This window comes from Tachyglossus aculeatus, chromosome 3 (genome assembly GCF_015852505.1).
Source record: "Tachyglossus aculeatus isolate mTacAcu1 chromosome 3, mTacAcu1.pri, whole genome shotgun sequence".
In the NCBI taxonomy this organism is placed as follows: Eukaryota; Metazoa; Chordata; class Mammalia; order Monotremata; family Tachyglossidae; genus Tachyglossus; species Tachyglossus aculeatus.
Window position 1 is genome coordinate 105,188,898 of NC_052068.1, and position 8,492 is coordinate 105,197,389.

Consider the following 8,492-nt stretch of genomic DNA (forward strand, 5'->3'; position numbering starts at 1 on the left):
CATTCACCAACTTGATCATACCCTCGACGTCATCATCTCCAACCACTGCACAGTGTCCAACCTCACCAACTCTGAAATCCCTCTCTCTGATCATAATCTTCTCACCTGCCTCCTCACTCACACTCCTTTCCCCTGTAAATCCATATTACTCCCTCACAGAGCTCTCTGTTCTCTTGACCCCATCCATCTTTCTGAGCGCCTCACACCCCACCTCGCCTCCCTCTCCTCTCTACGCAGTCTTGATGATCAGATTACTGCTCTCATCTCTACCCTTTCTACTCAGCTAGACTCACTAGCTCCCCTTTCCCTTTGACGCTCTCGCACCACTAACCCAAAGCCCTGGATCACTGCCACTGTCCACCTCCTTCGCTCTTATGCTCGAGCTGCTGAACGCTGCTGGCGAAAGTCTAAACACCATGCCAAACTCGTTCACTTCAAGTTTATTCTTTCCTGCCTTAACTTCAGCCCTCTCCTCTGCCAGACAAAACTATTTCTCCTCCCTTATTGACACCCATGCCCATCATCCCCGTCAGCTCTTCCGTACATTCAACTCCCTTCTCAGGCCCCCGGTTCCTCCCCCTCCTCCTTCCCTCACCCCCAACGATCTGGCCTCCTACTTCATTAATAAAATTAAATCCATCAGGTCCGACCTCCCCAAAGCCACTCTCGCCTCTTCTCCAACCCCCCGGCTCTCAGCATTCTCTGCTACTCTCCCATTCTTCTCAGCAGTATCCTCAGAGGAGCTCCCCTCACTCCTCTCAAGTGCTTCGCCGGCCACCTGTGCTTCTGACCCCATTCCTCCTCATCTCATGAAATCTCTCGCTCCATCCCTTCTCCCCTCCTTAACTTCCATCTTAAACCGCTCACTCTCCACTGGTTCCTTCCCCTCTGCCTTCAAACATGCCCATGTCTCTCCCATCCTAAAAAAAACCCTCTCTTGACCCCACCTCACCTTCTGGTTATCGCCCCATCTCCCTCCTACCATTCCTTTCCAAACTCCTTGAACGAGTTGTCTACACGCGCTGCCTCGAATTCCTCAACACCAACTCTCTCCTCGATCCCCTCCAGTCTCGCTTCCATCTGCTACATTCCACGGAAACTGCCCTCTCAAAGGTCACCAATGACCTCCTGCTTGCCAAATCCAACGGCTCATACTCTATCCTAATTCTCCTCGACCTCTCAGCTGCCTTCGACACTGTGGACCACCCCCTTCTCCTCAACACGCTATCCAACCTTGGCTTCAGAGACTCCGTCCTCTCCTGGTTCTCCTCTTATCTCTCCGGTCGTTCATTCTCAGTCTTTTTTGCAGGCTCCTCCTCCCCCTCCCATCCCCTTACTGTGGGGGTTCCCCAAGGTTCAGTTCTTGGTCCCCTTTTGTTCTTGATCTACACTCTCTCCCTTGGTGACCTCATTCGCTCCCACGGCTTCAACTATCATCTCTATGCTGATGACACCCAAATCTACATCTCTGCCCCCTGCTCTCTCTCCCTCCCTCTAGGCTCGCATCTCCTTCTGCCTTCAGGACATCTCCATCTGGATGTCTGCCCACCACCGAAAACTTAACATGTCCAAGACTGAACTCCTTGTCTTCCCTCCAAAACCCTGCCTTCTCCCTGACTTTCCCATCACTGTTGATGGCACTACCATCCTTCCCATCTCACAAGTCCACAAACTTGGTGTCATCTTCGACTCCGCTCTCTCATTTACCCCTCACTTCCAAGCCATCACCGAAAACTGCCGGTCTCAGCTCCGCAACATTGCCAAGATCCACCCTTTCCTCTCCATCCAAACCGCTACCCTGCTCATTCGAGCTCTCATCCTATCCCGTCTGGACTACTGCATCAGCCTTCTCTCCGATCTCCCATCCTCGTGTCTCTCCCCACTTCAATCCATACTTCATGCTGCTGCCCGGATGGTCTTTGTCCAGAAACGCTCTGGGCATGTTACTCCCCTCCTCAAAAATCTCCAGTGGCTACCAATCAATCTGCGCATCAGGCAGAAACTCCTCACCCTCGGCTTCAAGGCTCTCCATCACCTCGCCCCCTCCTACCTCACCTCCCTCCTCTCCTTCTACAGCCCAGCCCGCACCCTCCACTCCTCTGCCGCTAATCTCCTCACCGTGCCTCGTTCTCGCCTGTCCCGCTGTCGACCCCCTGCCCACGCCATCCCCCTGACCTGGAATGCCCTCCCTCTGCCCATCCGCCAAACTAGCTCTCTTCCTCCCTTCAAGGCCCTACTGAGAGCTCACCTCCTCCAGGAGGCCTTCCAAAACTTAGAGCCCTCCTTCCTCTCCCCCTCGTCCCCATCCCCATCCCCCCATCTTACCGCCTTCCCTTCCTCACAGCACCTCTATATATGTATATATATGTTTGTACATATTTATTACTCTATTTATTTATTTATTTATTTATTTTACTTGTACATATCTATTCTATTTATTTTATTTTGTTAGTATGTTTGGTTTTGTTCTCTGTCTCCCCCTTCTAGACTGTGAGCCCACTGTTGGGTAGGGGCTGTCTCTATATGTTGCCAACTTGTACTTCCCAAGCCCTTAGTACAGTGCTCTGCACACAGTAAGCACTCAATAAATATGATTGACTGGTTGATTGACTGATTGACATCTAATATGCCAAGTTCCTTTATTTCAGAAAAAAACAACAGTTTGCTCTGCCCCAGAGGAAGAAAACCACTGTTTTCTTGTTTTGGCACTGGACTCCTGGGTATTTATAGCATTGTCAAATGGTGAGCTATCCCTTGTTATTTCTAGTAAAATCAGGCGTCTCTAATGTACACTGCTTGGGGAGACAATCTATTCAGTGTATTCAGTTACTTCTGTGCACATCGATGTTGACTTTGCAGGGAACATAGTTGTGTTTGGTTTTATCTCTTGGGGCTGAGGCACCTGGAGGATTCAATCTACTCTGTAAGTTAAAATGATGCAAGTTCACGTTCAAACAAATGAGAAAATCCCATAAAGACAAACACACATTCATCACGAGTAAACACTTCCCTTTTCTCTTAGGTATCATTATGTTAATTTGTTGCCAACTTGTACTTCCCAAGCGCTTAGTACAGTGCTCTGCACACAGTAAGCACTCAGTAAATACGATTGAATGAATGAATTAATAATTTACTCTAAGCGTTTCCAATCTAATGTTTGAAATATTGTTTTAAGTGAACAGATTTCATTTGAACTGGAAACATTTATTCGATAGAACTTAATGCTTGTAGTTCCAGTTATTAGTAACTTCTTGGTTCACTCTAGATTATGAGAACAAAAACAGTATGGGGTTTGGTGTGGGTATGTTTAGGATAACTAAGGCCTATCCTTGATTTCTATTTCCCTGAATCTGGTAACAACAGTAGTAATAAACTATGGTGTTTTATGTATTTTTACCATCTTCTTCTGATGTACTCTCTGTCATAAATTGGAAAGAATTGTTTCAAAAATGCCAGAGAATGCAAGTGGCAGATGAGTGACTACTTATGAGACTTTCAAGCTGCCCCTACACTTGAAACGTCGTGTGATTTTCATCAATGTCATTAGACAGGAAATCTGGATCATGCAGACCCAAAATGACACGTTTTTCATCAAATCATGTTTTTTTACCTGAAATATTTGAATCATTAGTCTACTCTTAGCTTTTACAGCTAGTTAAGACAAAACAGGTCTTGGAATCTTGAAACCTGGGTTCTAATACTGGCACCTCCACTTGCCTTCAGTGTGACTTTGGGAAAGTCACATAACTTTTCTGAGTTTTCAGTTTCCCTGACTGTAAAATGGGTATCTGATACCTGTTCTCCCTCCCCCTTAGATTGTGAGCTCCATCTAGGACAGGGAAGGTGTCCATTCTGGTGATCTTGTATACTCTAGTGCTTAGTACACTGTTTGGCAAAGAGTAAGCACTTAGCAAATAGCACGATTGCTATTATTATTAGTTCTAAGGAAACCTTCAAAGCCAATCAGCAAATAATGTTGTACTCTCTTTGACCATTAGATGGGGCAATAGAATGATCTCAGGAAAGATCTGGTAGAGAAATATTTGCAACTGAGCTCACAATGAATCATATGCATTTTCTAAACGGTAAGCTCTTTGTGGGCTGGAAATGTGACTACGAACTTTGTTGTGTTTTACCTTTCCAAGTGCTTAGTACAGTGCTCTGCACACAATAGGTGCTCAGTAAATAGTACAGATTGATATGCCATTACAAGTAGATCCACTAACATGATTAAATTAAACCATGCTTAGTATTAGGACTGTGCACATTGAACGCTTATTGTATACTGATTCATTTTCTGATTTAGTATGCATTATTCATATTTAAAATAACCTGTGTATTATCTTCCAGTGCTTAGGAGAATGGTCTGTGACATGGTAAGTGCTTAATAAATTGGCTTTAAAGCACTCAATCACTTTGCCCCTACATACGTCATCTCTCTCTTCTCCTACAACACAGTCCACACACTTCTCTCCTCTAATGCTGACCTACTCACTGTACCTGTTTCGTGTATCTCACTGCCAACCTCTCATCCACATCCTACCTCTGGTCTGGAACACCCTCCCTCTTCATATATTACAGACAATTACTCTCCCCAACTTCAAAGCCTTATTGAAGGCACATCTCCTCCAAGAATCATTCTCCAACTAGGCCTTCCTTTCCTTTTCTTCCACTTCCTTCTGCATCACCCTGACCTGCTCCCTTTAATTCATCCCCCCTCCCAGCCCCACAGCACTTATGTACATGCTCTTAATTCATTTATTTATATTAACGCTTGTCAACCCCTTCAGACTGTTAAATTCATTATGGACAGGGAGTGAGTCTGTTATAATGTTTTGTTGTACTCTCCCAAGCACTTATCACAGTGCTCTATAAACAGTTAGTATTCAATAAATATGATTGATTAAAATAAATATTGCTGCTACTACTACCACATAAACAAATGTAGAAGAACAGAAGTAATCAAAAATCTGTTCATTCATCAAAAGGGATCCCATCTCCAGCTCCAGTTTCTATTAGGAGGCAGGGTGGCTCAGTAGAAGAGGCATTGGAGAAAGCATGGGACTGGGAGTTAGAAAAATCAGGTTTAAATATCAATTCTGCCACTTGACAGCTTTATCACTTTGGATAAATCACTTAATTTCTCTGTTTCTGAGTTTCTCCATCAGTTAAAGGGGGTTATGATACCTAGTCTCCCTCCTCTTTAGGCAGTGACTTCCCTGTGGGACAGGAACTATCTCTGATATGATTATTTTATATCTACCCCACTGCTTGGTTCATGTAATAAATATCATTATCATTGTTGCTATTGTGATTAATAATAATAATCAACCAATTATGGAAAGTAGAAAGGAAATCATTAATCAGTTAAGAAAGGTAAAATGGAAATTAAAATGTTAATCTGAAGTTAACTCTGCAAGGTGTTCTTCGGTGCCAGGGTCTTAGAAATATTCTCTCGTCTAATGAGGTAATCATAATAATAACAATGATAATGATGGTATTTATTACATGAACCAAGGATTGGGGTAGGTATAATATAGTCATATCAGACATAGTTACACAGTCTAATTCTAACCAGCTACTGCTCCCTGACCACTTAAACAGTGTGGCTTAGTGGAAAGAACATGGGCTTGGGAGTCAGAAGTTGTGGGTTCTAATCCCAGCTCTGCCACTTGTCAGCTGTGTGACTTTGGGCAAGTCACTTAACTTCTCTGTGCTTCAGTTACCTCATCTGTAACATAGGGATTAAGAGGTGAGCCCCATGTGGGACAAACTTTTTAGCTTCTATCTACCCCAGCGCTTAGAATATTGCTTGGCACATAGTAAGTGCTTAACTATTATTATTATTATTATTATTATTATTGTTGTTGTTGTTGTTGTTGTTGCTGTTGTTGTTGTTGTTGTTAAGAAATGAACATTTTTTATCATAATGGGAAGAAGTCCATTCAGGGAATGGGTGCAAGGTTAGGAAGAGATAAAAGAAGAGGGAAGGGGAAAAGATGTCGATCAAAAATCAATATATCTTATGGTTTGCTTAATTGACATAACATATTCAGGTAGAAAGTAATTACGTTGGCAAGATTTGTGGTAAAAATTCCAAGCTTCAACATAAGCAATTTGATCCAAACCAACTTAGGGAGCTCCTAATGTGTTCATGTCCTTGCTGCATCAGGTAGAGTCAGAAAAATAGACCTTTTATACATAGTTGGGCATAGATGCAAGCTCTCTGTGGTCAGGGTATGTAATAATTATAATAGTGGTATTTGGTAAGCACTTGCTATGTGCCATGCATCTAGTAGGCACTGGGGTGGAAACAAGCAAATCTAGTTGGTCACATTCCCCGTCCCATGTGGGGCTCACAGTCTCAACCCTCATTTTATAGATGAGGTAACTTAGGCACAGAGAAATGAAGTGACTTGCCGAAGGTCATACAGCAGAAAAGTGGAAGAGTTGGGATTAGAACCCATGACCTTCTGAGTCCCAGGCCTATGCTCTGACCTCTATGCCATGCTGCTTCTCGGTTTACCAACGTGTCTACCAACTCTGTTACACTCTTATATTGTACTCTTCCTGTTGGTGGCCGTGGCCTTTGATCGCTTTGTAATCATCTGCAATGCACTGCTGTACATAGTCATCGTGTCTAACAGAGTCTGCAGTGAGCTGGTCATTGCAGTGTATATTTATTGTTTCCTCAATTCACTGATACAGACCACTGTGACTTTGCAAGCCTCATTCTGCGACTCCAATACCAGTAAATACAGTAAATAACTTAGGACAGTAAATACAAGTGACTGATTGATTGAATAGTCTTGGAATATAGGTTGGGTATGGGGTTGTTTAAGATCCAGTAAATCTGGAGAGCCATAACCCTCACCTAGGAAGGTTCACATACAACCAAAGAGTTTCATCACTGGCACAGAGTTTAATCTGTCATGATTAGAAAATGAAACCACACTAGATGCATTCACATAGAAAATGACCCAGTCTGCATGTTCTTCTCTGACACATGTTTTCACTCTGCATTTTAACTAGAATGTGACAGGAAAATTTGGTAACATTCTTCTGAAAACGTGTGTCTGACAGAAACCAGTGCAATGCAGTGTCAGTAAAAAACAGTTGTACACAAAACAGTATGGTGTTGGACACACAGTGAGTACCACAATGCAACTTTACTTAAACTGAAGTTTTGCAAAGAATGCCACCCAGTGCATTTAATTTTAAAATGTAAAATTCCACTGCTATAATTTTAATGACCAGTAATTTTAGGGAACATTGAAAAATGCGAGTTTATTCATTTATAATATTGCTGCTGACCACATTATTCACCCCAAAACTTTCCTATCACTTTTTTCAAGGCCTCCTTCACAACTCTGTTTCACAGGCTATAGATCAGGGTTCAACATGGGAACGATGAGACCATAAAACACAGAGGCTGCTTTGTCATAGGGCAAGGTGTGATTTGTATACAGCTGTTGAAAATACACAGAGAAGAGAGTCCCATAATAGAAAGCAATGATTGTCAGGAGGGTTACACAGGTAGAAAAAGCCTTGCACCTTTCCTCTCCTGAAGGGAATTTCAAGACCACAACAAAGATGCAACAGTATGAGAGAAAGACCACCAGCAGAGAGCTGACAAGATTCAATATGGAAATAATGAAGATCTGTTTCTTTTTAACATGAGTGTCAGAGCAGGAAAGAGATAGAGGTGGATCAGCGAGGTAGAAGTGATTAATGGGACTGGAGTCGCAGAATGAGGCTTGCAAAGTCATAGTGGTCTGTATTAGTGAATTGAGGAAACCATAAATATACACTGCAATGGCCAGCTCACTGCTGACTCTGTTAGACATGCTGACTGTGTAGAGCAGTGGATTGCAGATGATTACGAAGTGATCAAAGGCCATGGCTGCCAACAGGAAACATTCTGTAGTCGCCAAAGCACTGGAGAAATACATCTGGGTGAAGCAACCAGTAAAGGAAATGTTTCTGTTTCCTTCAAGAAGATGTTTGCCAGTATTTTGGGTGAGATAGGAGAGGCATAACAGATAGCAACAAAGAGAGGTGACTGAGGAAAAAGTACATGGGGGTGTGGAGTCGAGACCTGATCCTGATTAGCCCCATCAACACAAGGTTCCCTGTCAGGGTGATGAGATAAATTATTAGAAATATCACAAACACCGGAATCTGCAGGTCCAGTCGATCTGTAAATCCCAGAAGGATGAACTCAGTCACCATGGTTTGGTTCCTTCCAGCCATTTTTCTCTTCAATTTTTAATCTTCTCTCTGTAGGATTGACAAGGTCTATTGAACAAAGATCCAGTGTGTGCAGGGAAGTGTACTAAGTGTCTAGGAAAGTAAAATAAAACAATAATTCAATGTTGATAGTGTTCAATGCTCCCAGGCATCTATAACTCTCCCCTAGCATTCATTCATTAACTCTTTCAGTTGTATTAATTGTGTGCTTAATATATGCAGAGTACTGTACTAAGCACTTG

General features: G+C 42.9%; 1 pseudogene; it reads right to left on the bottom strand.

The window, feature by feature from the left end:
• Positions 1-7,382: 7,382 nt before the first annotated feature.
• On the bottom strand, positions 7,383-8,253 carry LOC119925348 (annotated as a pseudogene).
• Between the last annotated feature and the right edge of the window lie 239 nt (positions 8,254-8,492).